The 14,136-nt window shown below is 34.4% G+C and overlaps 1 protein-coding gene across 8 annotated transcripts in view; it reads right to left on the bottom strand.

Moving 5' to 3' along the window:
* Positions 1-14,136, bottom strand: part of Hnf4g (hepatocyte nuclear factor 4 gamma) — a 234,409-nt gene that overhangs the window by 184,106 nt on the left and 36,167 nt on the right. For 4 of the 8 annotated variants that reach the window (XM_048783078.1, XM_048783077.1, XM_015485880.2 and 1 more), the window contains 2 exons: positions 3,160-3,203; positions 2,395-2,449 (listed from right to left, as the gene is read on the bottom strand). The gene's annotated coding sequence lies outside the window, so the exon portion shown is untranslated. The remainder of the gene's footprint in view (positions 1-2,394; positions 2,450-3,159; positions 3,204-14,136) is intronic. The other 4 variants (XM_048783079.1, XM_048783080.1, XM_015485881.2 and 1 more) reach the window with 1 other exon arrangement.

The following is a 14,136-nucleotide window of genomic DNA, read 5'->3' as shown; positions in this document are numbered from 1 at the left end:
GTCTCCTCACAGATGCTAAGTGACACAACCAGTTAATTTTTCAGTATGTTCAGCACAAAATTGTAAAAAGAAACATAAATCTACAATTGAATAAGCTGGTAGTTAAACATAAACTCAAACTAAGAAGTTCAATAATCTGCATTCAAAATTGAAAGTAAATTAAAAAGTGATATAGAAATTGCCAGATAGATACACTCAACACGTATTTTATTTCCTTCTCTCTAATAAAAATTGTATTTCTATGGTTTGTTGTAAATGAAGAGTAAGACTGGGAACAGGGCATTTTCTTTTTGGCACTTTAAAATAAAAACAATGAATGAATAAATAAAAAACCTCATAGAAGCTGTAGGTTTTCAGCACTCATCAATATAACTGATCCATGAGCCATTAGTGGGTCATAAAATAAGAAAGCTCAATAAAATAATCATAACCTTGCATGTTTATTTAGTTCTGAGTCTTAAATGATGGACCTTTGTACCTGACCATGCCTAGAGACAGAGTTTTGTCACACACATACACACCAACACACTTAGGTTGTGTTTCCTCTTTCTCTTCATTATTATATAGGCTCACATACACGTGTCCTCACGGGACAACATCTATAATGCTTGCCACTGTAGATTTTCTCCAATCAGCAATAAAGGAATGAGTATAATTTGGTTTCCACTTAAAAATAAATAACTTAAGCTATGGCTTTTTTTAAAAAAGTATAATCACTTATCATTCTTGACTCCTGAATATCAGGCAATACTCAAAAAGAAAGACTCAGTTTATGTGGACATATTCCAACCCTTTGTAATTAGATTTCCAGTTTTCTGAACATGATTCATCATTATACAATTCATATTAAGTACATTGAGGACTGGAAATTCAGCACTTTCATATAATATTCACTCTTCTTTCTAACTTCCTAATTTACACATAATATGGAGACTACTCAAAGTTATGTGATTTGTAAATAAAGAATATGCTTCTTGAAACAAAGTAAATGTTTTTACACACTTAAACATGTCAAAAAACACACAAAAAAATGTAGGCTAAAACCACATCACTCATTAAAACTGCTGTTTTGGTCAATCTCCTACTTAAAGAAAGATGTTTATTAACTCTTTTTTTTTTTTTTTAAGTTTCTGATACTTACATCCAATATCCCCACCATCTCCTTTGGTCTTAATCACTGGGTTTTAAGGGAATAGGAATCTCTTTTAAAGTAATTCCTTTAACTGGGATTTTGATACCTTCCCTAGATGTTTTTCTAGTCTGTGTTCAGAGTCCTCTAAGAACTAACTATTCCTGACTGACCATGGAAATACTCACCTCTTCCCTATCTTAGCAAAAACTCTTCCTAAGTTTAAGTCTTTTTATCTTTTTTCTCCCTGAGACAGAACTTGCATGAAATTGTTTACAATTCTATCTCCATTCCATCACCCCCAACTCATTTTTTAGCCTTATTCTGAACCATGACCAAGAAATTAGTTTTCCCTACCAGTTGTCACCAGGGAAGACCATAGCTGCATTATCCTGAGCTGCCTCTTTGCTTGCTTCTGTATCTGATCTCCCCAGTTCAAATCTACTCCTGACAGACAATTTTTTAAATCTTAGTAACATGTAGTTTCCCAATTTTCTTTTGTATGGAGGGGTGGGGGCAAAAAAAGTTCCTCCCACTTTTTCAAATGAATCTGCTTCTCCTGAATAGACTTCACCTTGATTTCACTCCTTTTCACCTCTGATTTAACAAAATTGGTAAACTGGCTACTTTTCTACAAAGTATTCCCTTGCTACCTCAAACTTTAGTATCCATTTTGTCTACAGCAGTATTTTTTAAACCATGACTTACAGTGAGACAGATAATTTAAATTACAACCAAGAATACACATAAGCACGTTTATTGATGTTTTATCTGTATCATGTCTCAACCACTTATGACAAAATATCACTGTAACTTTTTATATGTAAATCATGACCTACTTTATTATTTTCATTGCCCAATAATGAAAAGCAATGAACAGTTTAAACACTCATCTAGATTTTCTAAATCATTACCCTTTTGCCAAGACTAGCCCTATTATATATTTCATTTAGCCATTCCTTCATTCATTGAATTTAAAAACATTCTCTAGCCTTCATGGAGCTTACAACGTACCATTCCCTAAAACAATGATCACTCATGCTCCTCTGGAGGTTTCACCTGTTCTACTCATCACAAAGCTATATCATGCCACTTTAGCTCTCTTCGTCTTTTATATATAAATTCTATCTACACAAACAGACCATAATATTCTTTAAGAAAGGCTAATAATTATTCATATTTGCTACCTGGGCCTTCACTTTGGAAAGGAATCAAGAGAATAAAGACAACCAGCAAGTGTGTTCCAGTGTTAGCTTTCCACTTACCAGCTTTGCAAACTCAGGCAAGTCACTCAACTGCTCTCAAGCTCAGTCTCTTCATCTGTAAAAATGAGAAGATTGGGATACATCAGCAATTTTGAAAATCTACTGCACAAAGTTTTCAAGATTCAACAGGGGTTCCAAAATGTACTAAGAAGGGGTCTTCCCTCAAAGGGACCAGCAGGGTACTTAAATTCCCATCTCTTGCCTCCCTGAAATCTATAATTTGCTTGAAGAAAAAAATATCAATGCTATATATTCTCTAAATTGCTGAATCCCAAATTTGTACAATCATGCCATCGCCCCCCACCTTCTCTTTCCAACACAAATTTGAGATGGGAAGAAGAGAGTGGAAAGAAAGGAGACATGGCAGGAGGAAAATACTTTTTAAAGCATATCATCATGTATTAGAACAGGGTTGAGATATGCATACAGTTATCTTATTTTCAACGACTTCACAAGATAGATTTCAATATGCCCTCTTTACCTATAGGAAAATGAAGCTCAGGAAGATTAGGTAACTTGCTCGAGTGCTGTCCTTAAGAAGTAACTAGACAAAGGTTGGCTCTCTCTCCATTATCCCGAATTGTCCTTCAAAGGCAATATGGACCTTACTTCTGCTCTTTCCATCATTCCCATATCTTGCCTGACAGTCCTCACCACTTGGAGAGTATACTTCAGCACTATTCTCATTTTTCCAATTAGGAAAACAAGGATTGGAGGAGTAAAAGTGATCTCCCCAATGTCAAAGCAATTCATTGAAGCAAGTACCTGTATTCATATCCTGTGTTCTTCCCACCACACCAAACTGCCTCCTTTAAAAGAAAGAAAGAGAAATAGGGAAATGGTAAGAGGGAAGGAGGCAGAAGGTACATGGTACATGTTGGAGAATTATAAGAATTCCACTGATTGCTTTTTTTAGATGGCTATTGAGCCAAATGAGATAATTTAATGGAAAGCACCTTGAAAAATCTGAAACACTACCAATATAAGGCATTATTATTAACTATTCAAACAGTGAGCAAAGAAGATGACATTTTATGCTTTTGTGAAGTTCTATGTGGTAATTGCAGATATAAAAGAGCTACAACATAATACATTAATTGCTTAGACATCCTACAGAAACTAATAGAAAAGAAGGACAACCTGACATTCCTGAGATTATGATACAGCATTTGGTTATATATGCCTGCTTTCTGTTCATGATATACAGTCCCTACTGGCAGTAGAATAATTCAAATTTTCAATTTTTCTTGAATTTCATCACAAACTCAATCAAAAGCACGAAAGTCAGTATTTTAATATCCCTGCACTGTGTGAAAAATAACAGTATGCCCCACTACCTGAACTCTGAAGACATTTTTTATTTTGATTGTCTTCCCATTATACTGAGAGATTGTCAGGATTTTATCAGGAAGATCATCCAAACAAACTAGAACATTATTAAGGTTCCAGCAGTGCTGTAAGTCACAGAATGTATGAGTGATTAAAAGTCATATGCTTGTGACAAGGACCATAAGGAGATCAGACAAAGAAGTTACTTGTCTTTAAAAGAAAGAGGGAGGAAAATAAGTTCAGAATGATTTAACCCTTTATATCTTTTTCCAGTGTAAAAGCTGCAGCATTTGATTAATATTTAAAGACTATGTGATTGGATTACTTGTAACAAATAAATTCCAAAGGTCAAAACTGTAGAAAACAAAAAGGATTCAGGGGAATAGCATAACTACTGCAATGAAACAGTGCCATGATTAAGAAAATGATGTTTAATCTAACAAGATGCCCTGGATAAGTAAAACATTACTTATTCTGTAATTTGTCATTTACTATAGTTATACTTTCTCAGTTCATCGAATCATTTGGATTTAGTGAGAAAGTTTAAAGAGAAAGTCTTGAAATCAGCATCCTATGTAGATTGAGTGGTGAACGTGGAAGGAAAGTTAGAGGTTCCCAGGAAAGAAAGCAATTCGGCCAACCTGTGAAGGGTTTTAGATGCCAAAAGACATTTGAATTTTATCCTGCATCAGTGGGCAGCTGAGGTCCCTAAACTTTGGACACATTCAGATTTTTAAGATGCTTTCATATGTATTTCCCGATTGCTAAAGATATGAAACATTTCTTCTTGCTTGCTTTTCTTTTTTCTGGTACTGGGGATTGAACTCTGGGCAATTGTACCACCACTGAACTACATCCCCAGCCCTGATGTTGAACATTTTCATACAGGTGTTAACTATTTGTATTTATTCTTTTGAGAAATGTCAGTTTAGTTTATTTGCCCATTTATTGATTGGGTTATCTATTTTGTATGTGTGTGTGTGTTTAATTTTCTGAGTTCCTTATTTATTCTGAATATTCTCTGACAGAATGAATGTCACAATAAATTCCAGTACCATGTATAATTATAATGTACTAATAAATTTTTTTTTTAAAAAAAGCTACCACTGTCTCCAGAGGTTTGTAAAATAGAAGTCCTGGTTAAAAGTAAAAACTCTGTAGTGGAACACAAATTGAGTGAGGGGATTTGAAAGGTGTGTTGTGTTGGAACAGACAGAATCTGCTAACTGGAGAAAGAAGAAAAGTTTGAAGATAACTCAGGAAAGGGAGACTTGATGATGGGAAGTTAAGGGGCAGCAGGTTTGGGGTAAACAAGGTAAAATGTTTGATGCATCTTGAAAATCTGGTGCTTGAGCAATATTCAATGTACAGTTTAAAACACAGGTCTGATCCTAGAAGAGAGGATGGGGCCTTTCCCCTGTATTCCACCACTACTACAGGAAGTCAACCAACTTTAAAACATGAGCAAGTGAATGAGTAACATTTTGATAAGTGAAATTCTTTTAAAAAAAATTTAAGGTTGTTTCTAATTATAGCAAAACAAACAAAAAATCATGTATAACAAGAAGACTCACACCTGTATTCATATATTTTACTTCTGATAGATTATATTATTGTCCCAAGTATTCAGTTCCATATACTTGGATTATACGCCCACACCCTGTGCTATGTAATTTTACAGTGTGTCCTACTATGGGTGGAGTCTACTTCCCCATCCTGTTACTGGTAGGCTTGGAAAGACTGCTTTGACTGATAGAAGTCAGTGAACATAATGTAATTACTTGCATGGTTTGGTGTGCCTCTGTGATCTACCACAAAAAGAATTTACCAGTGTCTCAACTGCTCATTCAGCCTGCACATCAGGCCTGAAAACTAATTAGAAGCCTGTAGTATAACTTTGATTCAGAAGAGTGTAGACTGGATCAACCAGATTAGAGACCTGCAAAATTAAAAGTAAATAAACACAGTATACATTGAGAGTCTCACATTTGTTTTGTTATGTGGCCTTATTTTTACAATAGCTGCATAATAGATCTTTTTGTAGAATAAAGGAAACAAAGGTGCTGTTTTTGTTTCTCAAGACTCTGGTTTTCCAAAAAATCAAAATCTACTCAACTTGCTTTCTAGATCACAGGGAGGTGATAACAGGAAGGAATTGTTAATGAATTAGTTACACAGGAAAAGGAAAAAACAGTGACTATTCAAATAGTTTTATCACTGGAATGCACTAAATACATGTTGTGTTGATCTTAATTCATAAAATTTATGTAAAGTGGGAGATGCTTTTAGCAGTTTCTTGAAAAATTCCTAAGTCACCTCTGCAGAACTTTCAATGTTGAAGAAAAAAAAAACAAAAAACAAAGAACAAAACAGGAGTTTTGTTTCTCCCTCCCTGGAGAAAAACAGCATTTAACTTTTAACTGACTGATAGGAAAGTAACCAATGAGAAAGACTGGGGAGCGGGGAGTGGTCACATAGAGGTAAATATACAAACAGGAAGATGATTGTGTATTATGGAATTATATGTAGGGAAGAATGCAAGATGAGGAAATGGGTGAAGTACTAAAAGGTATTTATTTCCTTATTTTTTATTTATCTTCTTTTTGTACTGGGGATTTAACCCAGGGGTACTTCGCCCCTGAGCTACATCCCCATACCTTTTTATTTTACCTTATTTTTCTTAATTTTGAGATATGGTTTCATTAAGTGGTATTGGGGCTCACTAAGTTGCTGAGGTTAACTTTGAACTTCCAATTCTCCTGCTTATGCCTCCCAAATTGCTGGGATTACAGACATGCTTTTGCTATTTCCTTTTAAGTATCATTTTTCTCTCAGGCAAATAACCCAAAGACTATTAATAAGAAATTAATGAGATTATTAATAAGAAAAGGATATAATCATTATATATATATATACACATGTGTGTACACACATCTACATACATATATTTACATATATTTATTATATTTACATTGTTTATTATTAATATATATTATATTTACATATGTATATAAAACACTTATAATACCAAGAAAAGGAACCAACCTATAGCAGTAGTTCTTAAAATTCACTGTGAATACAAATCATCTAGAACATTTGCTACAAATTCAGATTCCACAATTCAAGCCAGGCACAGTGACTCAGACATATAATTCTAGTTACTTGAGAGGCTGAGGCAGAAGGATCACAAGTTAAGAAACCAGCCTCCTCAATTTGGCAAGATCCTGCCTCAAAAAAGTAAAATAAAATAAAAATAAAAAGGCTAGGGATTTAACTAGCCCCCTAGGTTCAATTCCCAGTAACAGAATTTTTTTTTCCCACGAGTCCACCCCAGTAAAATAGATTTGGTGACTGGATTAGAACTCAGGAGTCTCAATTTTAATAGTCCACAAGGGTAGATCTGATAAAAGTGATTTGGGAATGAAGTTTCAAATATACTGATTTTTTTTAATCTGAAAAAAGGAGCATATCGATAGATAAAAATTTCTGATCTCAATGTGCTATTTCCTTTTATAAGATGTCAGAGAAGACCCATTTCATACCAGATAACAGGCTCATTGCTCATTGAATGATAACAGGTGTGGTGATCCCAATGAATTGGAGTGCAGGTGAAAATAAGTCATAGATAAAATGTTAGGTAAAATGCTTAGCACATAATTAGCACTCATATATTGCTAGAATAAATAAATAAATGCTTTGACAGAAAAATATTCTCAGGAAGATCTGTGAATTGGTCATGGAAACAGGAATCATCTTAAGCCAAGAAAAAGAATAAGAATGTACCGAGAGATTATTATGAAAGACTAAAAATACTATAAGGAGCTTTTTAATGGAAATATAGGGCCAGGCTGGTTTGTTAAACTGTTATGTGTGGGATGTGAGGTGTGCATGCCTGAAGCAAAAGGCATTATAAAATCCCGAAGACAAGATTTGTGGGAGATTTGAAGATACCTCCTGGGCCTTTAAAACCAAACGGAGCTATGAATCATCACCTCATCCATGATAGCTGTGCTAGATAAATATTTATAAATATAAACATAAAATAGAAATATAGAGGTAAGAATATGGAATATGGTTAAATATGTATATGAATATGTTAATGTACATATATATAAAACACAAACCTTTATTCATATAAATATGTCACTATAAATACCAAATGAAATGTTTCACAACACAGGGCAGAAGAAAAGATTTAATTATACTGAAATAGAATATATATTTATATACATGTACAGTTGTATGTATAAAAAAAGATAACAAAATACACAGAGGTAAAAATAAAGAATATAAATACATAAATACATATATGCATAAAATAATTAAAACTTTAGAAAAACAAACACAATCTCAAATACATATACACAAACTAACATTCGGGTCAGGAATACTGAAGGCAAAAGACTATATTCCTCCCTCCATCCCTGGGAGGTAAGGGAGAAAAAGTAAAAATGGTCAGCAAAGTCAAGCAGAATCAAGGAAGTGGACTTTTTTTTACAGAAAGAATGCCATTCAAGGTAAATTTCTGCAGAGCAGTCTAGAAAAATAAGTTAGATAAATAAGAAAATCCATAAAAATGGCTTTGATTACTAGCAGAACATAAGTAATTTGAAGAAGGCTGTTTCAGAAAAAAAGTTGGAGATTAAACAGGTACTCATCACTTGACAAACATGAGGAAAGAAGATGATATATTAACGGAATAATTCTTGAAAAAAGGAAATTTGGGTATGAGTTAGGAAGCATTAAGTCTCAAATGGAGAAGCTAGACAATTTGGTATTCAAAGTCTTACAAACATCTAGATATCAGAACATAACGAACTTCTTTTAAAATTCCTTCCAACTAACCAAATAACAAATATTAAAACTGATAGTAAAAGAAGATAAATACTGTCCAGTTCCTAATTTTCATACATGTTACTTTGTAGACATTATTCCATCAAATGCGAGCGTGCACAAACACACACACACACACACACACACATCTGACTAGGAAGGAACAAGAGCCTGGAGTGAGCTGATTCTGTTCTCTCAGGCTGCCTTCCTTGTTTTCAGTAAAACAGGGATTTCAGAAACAGAAGCAGAAAGATTGACCGAAGTATTGAGTTCTTAGGAAGGACATAAGTCCACTTTGAAATGGAGGTCCTGATTTACTTGGATGTATGTCTTGCTTTTTTCATTGATGATTTGTTTTCACTTCCTGGTTCTCATTCCTACTAGTTGAGCTTACCCAATAAGTTTGCTTCTTTTGTCTTTCCTTTCTTTCTTTTTAAAGAACTCTTCTCCCTCCCCTCCTCCCTACCCCCCCCTCCCTAGTTTTTGGTATAAAAAGTGTTTTGAATACTAACTCTTTGGGTTTCTATTACATTTCTTTTATCTCACTACTGTGAATTGAATCTAGGAATCGATTACCATTGAGCTGCATTCCCAGCTCTTAACTTTGAGCCTGGGTTTTGCTAAGTTTCAGAGGCAGGCTTCAAACTTGTGATCCTCCTGCCTCCGCCTCCCCAGTAGCTGGGATTACAGGTGTGCACCACAGTGCCTTCTAGTGCATTTTGTTTGGGTTATTATATATTTAATCTATACTTATTTTACTTTATAAAAACTATGCAATATACCATACCTCCATAAAATCAGATACAATATTATCTTCAAGATTATCTTGGCTATATTTATTCATTTGAGTAGCATACAGATATTTATTTGAACTTACTAATATTAACTAAAAAATACAGTTTTGATTTTCACTGGAAATGCTACTACTATATGGATAAATTTGCAAAACTGGCAGTCTTGATATATTGAGACATTTAATTCATGACCATGATAGATATAGGTATAGATAAAAGATTACATCCCACTATAGACATTATCTTCAATTTTAAAGTTTTCTTCATAGGCACACACACACACACACACACACATGCACACACACCTGTATGAGGTTAAATGTATTCTTCTGTGATTTCCCATTACCCTCCTGTTGCCCCACTATAAGTCAACCAAAAAGTCACATTAGGTTAGTTCCAATTTAGGACAAACACAGTGACCATCCAAATTTTCTCAGATGTCTTGAGAAATTCAGGAAGACTGTTGTGCCTCTGTTTCACCTTAATCCAGCCAGGGGTCAGAACATAAGTTTTGTTTCCTCTGCACAATACTTCTTTCCATCTCTTCTCTCAACATGTCCTATTCTTCCTTTTGCATCTCATTAATGAACCTCCTTCACACTCTGATGGTGGCTCTTACATCTAGAAGATATTATTCAAACACTTTCTGTCTGATGTTTTCCTGCGACTCCTTCAGGAATAATGGCAGCCTCAGAACCCAGCTCTACTCTGGAAGAGTCGGTGGGCCATATGGGTAGACGATAATAATGGCTACTATATGAAATGACTAACCTATAACCTGATGGGCTCTAGAAAATTTGATATTATAAGTGCACAAAATTATATGAACTTGAGAAAAACAGAGGATCTTATCCAAAAAATAAAACAAAGTGACCTATAGAATCCCAGCCCCGTAGCATGACTGGAGAGGCAACCAACCAATTCTGAATGTAGCAGGAAAAATTATTGAGAGCCCTACAAGGAAGTGTGTGAGACACAGGAATCTGACACAAGGTAAGACTCTCCGAGGATAAATAAAGGAGAAGAAGGTAAAGGCAAATTTGATTTAGGAAACAGAAAAGACATCAAAATTTCAGGATAGAAACGGGTCTATATGAACACATCAAGACCAAATAAACCAAAGAAAACATCCTTGAAATGATTATAAAGCAAATATAAATTTAAAGGAAATGTAAACTTGGAATGATTTCAAGCAGCTGAATTTAAAAAAGAAAGGAGGAGGTGGAGGAGGAGGAAAGAAAGGGGGAACAAAAGGAGTGAAAAACATTCTGTGACTCAGCATTGAGTGGCACATTGTTCACACATTTCCAATTTCTGAATTAACATATATATATAAAAAAAAGAAAAAGAAGAGTTGGTGGTCATGATGGTTATGGGAAAATTATAAATATAAACAAGCTGTTAGCTAACTAAAACCAGAAGAAATAAGTATAGACAGCGAAGAGCATAGACCCTGACCCTCTTGATTAAATGAAATGAACTTTTAACTATATTAAGTTGTAAAAGTAATCAACAGAAGAACAAAAATAAAAATACGAATGTAAGGTGTTGAAAGAAGAGGCAGGGAAAGATGCAGTAGGTTAAAACGACATATCTTTAACTTTCACACCAGAGTCAACGATCCTACTTCATAGTAGTCAAGCATGTAATCAAAAATTATAGCCCTAGTAGAGGGGTGCATGCCTGCAATCCCAGTGAATCAGGAAGCTGAAGAAGGAGGATCTCAAGTTCAAGACCAGCCTCAGAAATTTTGTGAGGCCCTATTTTAAAATAAAAATTAAAAGAAATGTTAAAGGACCCCTGAGCTAAATCTCAAGTACAAAAAGGAAATTTTTAAAAGGTTGGAGGAGGCGAACCCTGTGGTTGTAACTCAGTGGCAGAGTGCTTACCTAGCATGTGTGAGAAACTGGGTTCCATCCTCAGGACTACATAAAAATAAATAAATACAAAGTAATTGTGTCCATCTACAACTAAAAAAGAAAAATTATAAAGAAAAAAATAATCATAGAGAAATATTACAGGAAAATATTTAAAATTTGCCTCTGAGAATGAGATCAGAGTCAATGAAGGATGAAAGAGAGATGATGTTTTATTTCATAACTCCATAAAGTAAGATTGTGATTTATTTTTAAAAATGAATTTTAGAAGGCTGACAGGATGCATTTTTGATAAAATGACTAAATTAAATTTTAGAAATAGTATAAGGGGGGAAAATGAGCAAAGCAGATACTGAATATTAGAGAAAAAGAACAAGAACATGAAGCAGCAAATATCCATCGTTTAAGAAAAGTAAAACCTACAAAATGTTCCACATATTTAGAAAATGAACAATTTTGCAAGTTTAATTGTAAGACATTATTAATAACATCTGTGTGCAGTATATACTATTTTGTTGGTTTTCTCTAACTTTGTTATTTTCTGAAAATGGGGGTAACAGCACAAGCATTTTTTTAACACATACCAGATAAGTATTTAAATATGTTGCCATTTGTATTGAGGAATAACATTTGATCTATAAAGACACTGCACCCAGAGTTTCATCTAAGGTCTTACAGTAAAGTAGTGAGGCTAGAATGTTTCTGGATTCAAGGCTACTTCTATTATTTTATGTTACTATAATCATTATAGTAATCTTGATTTTAGTGATCATATTTTTGGTCCACAAAGTTATAATACAAATATCAACATTAAAATATACATACAACTGCACTATACTCTCACCCAGGTCTTTAACTTCTGAGTAAACAGAACAATGGCCTCCCAAAGATGTCCTAATGCCTGGAAGCTGGGAATAAGTTATCTTATATGCCAAAAGTGACTGTAGATGTGATTACAGATCTTAAAATAGAGAGATTGTCCTAGATTGCCTGGGTGTGCCCCCATATAATCACAGAGTCCTTAAAACGTGGAAGAGAGGTAGAATGGGAGATGAGAGGAACACAAATGAGGCTGGACGGATGAAATTTGTTGTCCAGAAGATGGAAGGGGCCAAGGAATAGAGGAAGCCTGCGAAGGCTAGAAGAAGATTCTGTCTCCAGAGGATGCAACCCCTGCTCACATCCTGATCTTGACCCAAGGACACTCCTTTCAGACTTCTGATCTCCAAAACTAGAAAATTTAAAAAAATAATAAAATAAAGTGTGTGACTTCAAGACACAAGTTTGCGGTAGTTTGTTACAGCAGCTACCAGAAACTAGTACAGATCTATTGTAGAATCAAAATGCTGTGTGATGTTGAGCAAGATTCTAAACCACTATGAGTGTCTGTTTCTTTATCTTCAAAGTTGAGGTCATAAAAACATCTATTCACACAAGTGTGGTAATCATCAATCTACAGTCAGAATACATTAAAAGACAGACATTATTATTATTATTACAAAGTGCTAATTATGGAAGAAAATATAAAATTTGTGAGAAAAAAATGTAAAAATTATTATCTGCTTCCAAACCCCCAAAGTTAGCTAGCCAGTGATTCTTCATAACATATTGGCCACGAGTTGAAATATGAAGGAGGAAAACTGTTCCAATATTGAAACCACTTCATGATTTGAGCTCATTCACTCCACTCCTCTAATATCTAGCCTCTTTGGGGAAGAGGCAATATCCTTGACTGGCTATAAATCTATGAGTGTAGTTGCTTTTATGGCTCTGAATGTAATAGAGTCTAAGTAAATACTGATAAGTTCTCTATTCTTCTGAGAAGTTTCCACCCACATAATATTGTCCTATCATTGGAAATCCCCACAGTTTTGATAAGAACGAAGGCAAGAACTCTTTTATATATAACACTTGTCAATTAGAATCAGAACAGCATTCATCATTTCAGTTGGAAAGGCTATGGGTTTTTGTAAAATCCCACTTGAAGTATGTATAATGAAATTTTACCCTTATTGTCTTCTGAGTGCCTTCGGTTGGTTTGGGAGGTTAATGTTGGTTTTCATATTTATTTTTTTTCAAGCCTCCTTTAACATGGTTTGCATTTAATAATGGTAAAGTGAATTAAAAGAAATAAGTATTTCCATCACCACATTGTCCCCACATAAATAGGCCTGAAATAGAACTGAAAGACACGTCCATGTTCTCAGTGCAGGGACAGCTACCATCTGCATTAATGAGGCCTGAAGGGAATTATGTTAACTCTTTAAAACCACTTAGTTACTAGTCATTTTCAAGAACTCTGTGTACAAGGTATTTAAATAGTTTTTTTTTCTTCTGAAGCTATTTATTGATTTAAATTTTCTGTATAGAGGATCATCATGTAGCATAAGTTAATTAGTATCCACAAGGCCTCGCAACAAGGCAAATTCTCCTGGAAAGCCATGATTACTGTAGAAGCTATAAAGTATGACTAAGGAGAAATGTTGAAGGTATGTAGACTGCTTATAGAAACAACCTACATTATTTGACAAACAACTGTTTGGGACCCTGTGTGCAGCCTAGAAATGAGAGCATTTCTAAATGGCTCCCACTGTGAAAACAAGTGCCTGTGCCTGTCATCAGTGTCCCAGTCACACCAGTGACAGAGGTACAGATAAACGTGTGTCTCACTAAAGAAGTGAACAAATGTTTTCAAATGAGTATATACTTACAGGTAAACACACACACACACACACACACATACACGTGTGTGTATTAATTAGTTCCTGGATTTCACATAGGAATGTAGCAAAGTCTACTCCTTTTTTGCTAATATGAAGCCAAAGTACACAGGTCATTTATAAACACCACTATACAAGCAGCAATATAAAGTCAAAAGTAGGATAAATCTTTTATTTTCCATAATCCTA

The sequence above is a fragment of the Marmota marmota genome, unplaced genomic scaffold (genome assembly GCF_001458135.2).
Source record: "Marmota marmota marmota unplaced genomic scaffold, marMar, whole genome shotgun sequence".
In the NCBI taxonomy this organism is placed as follows: domain Eukaryota; kingdom Metazoa; phylum Chordata; class Mammalia; order Rodentia; family Sciuridae; genus Marmota; species Marmota marmota.
The sequence above is the reverse complement of the archived record's forward strand: the minus strand, read 5'-3'. Positions and strand labels throughout refer to the sequence as shown.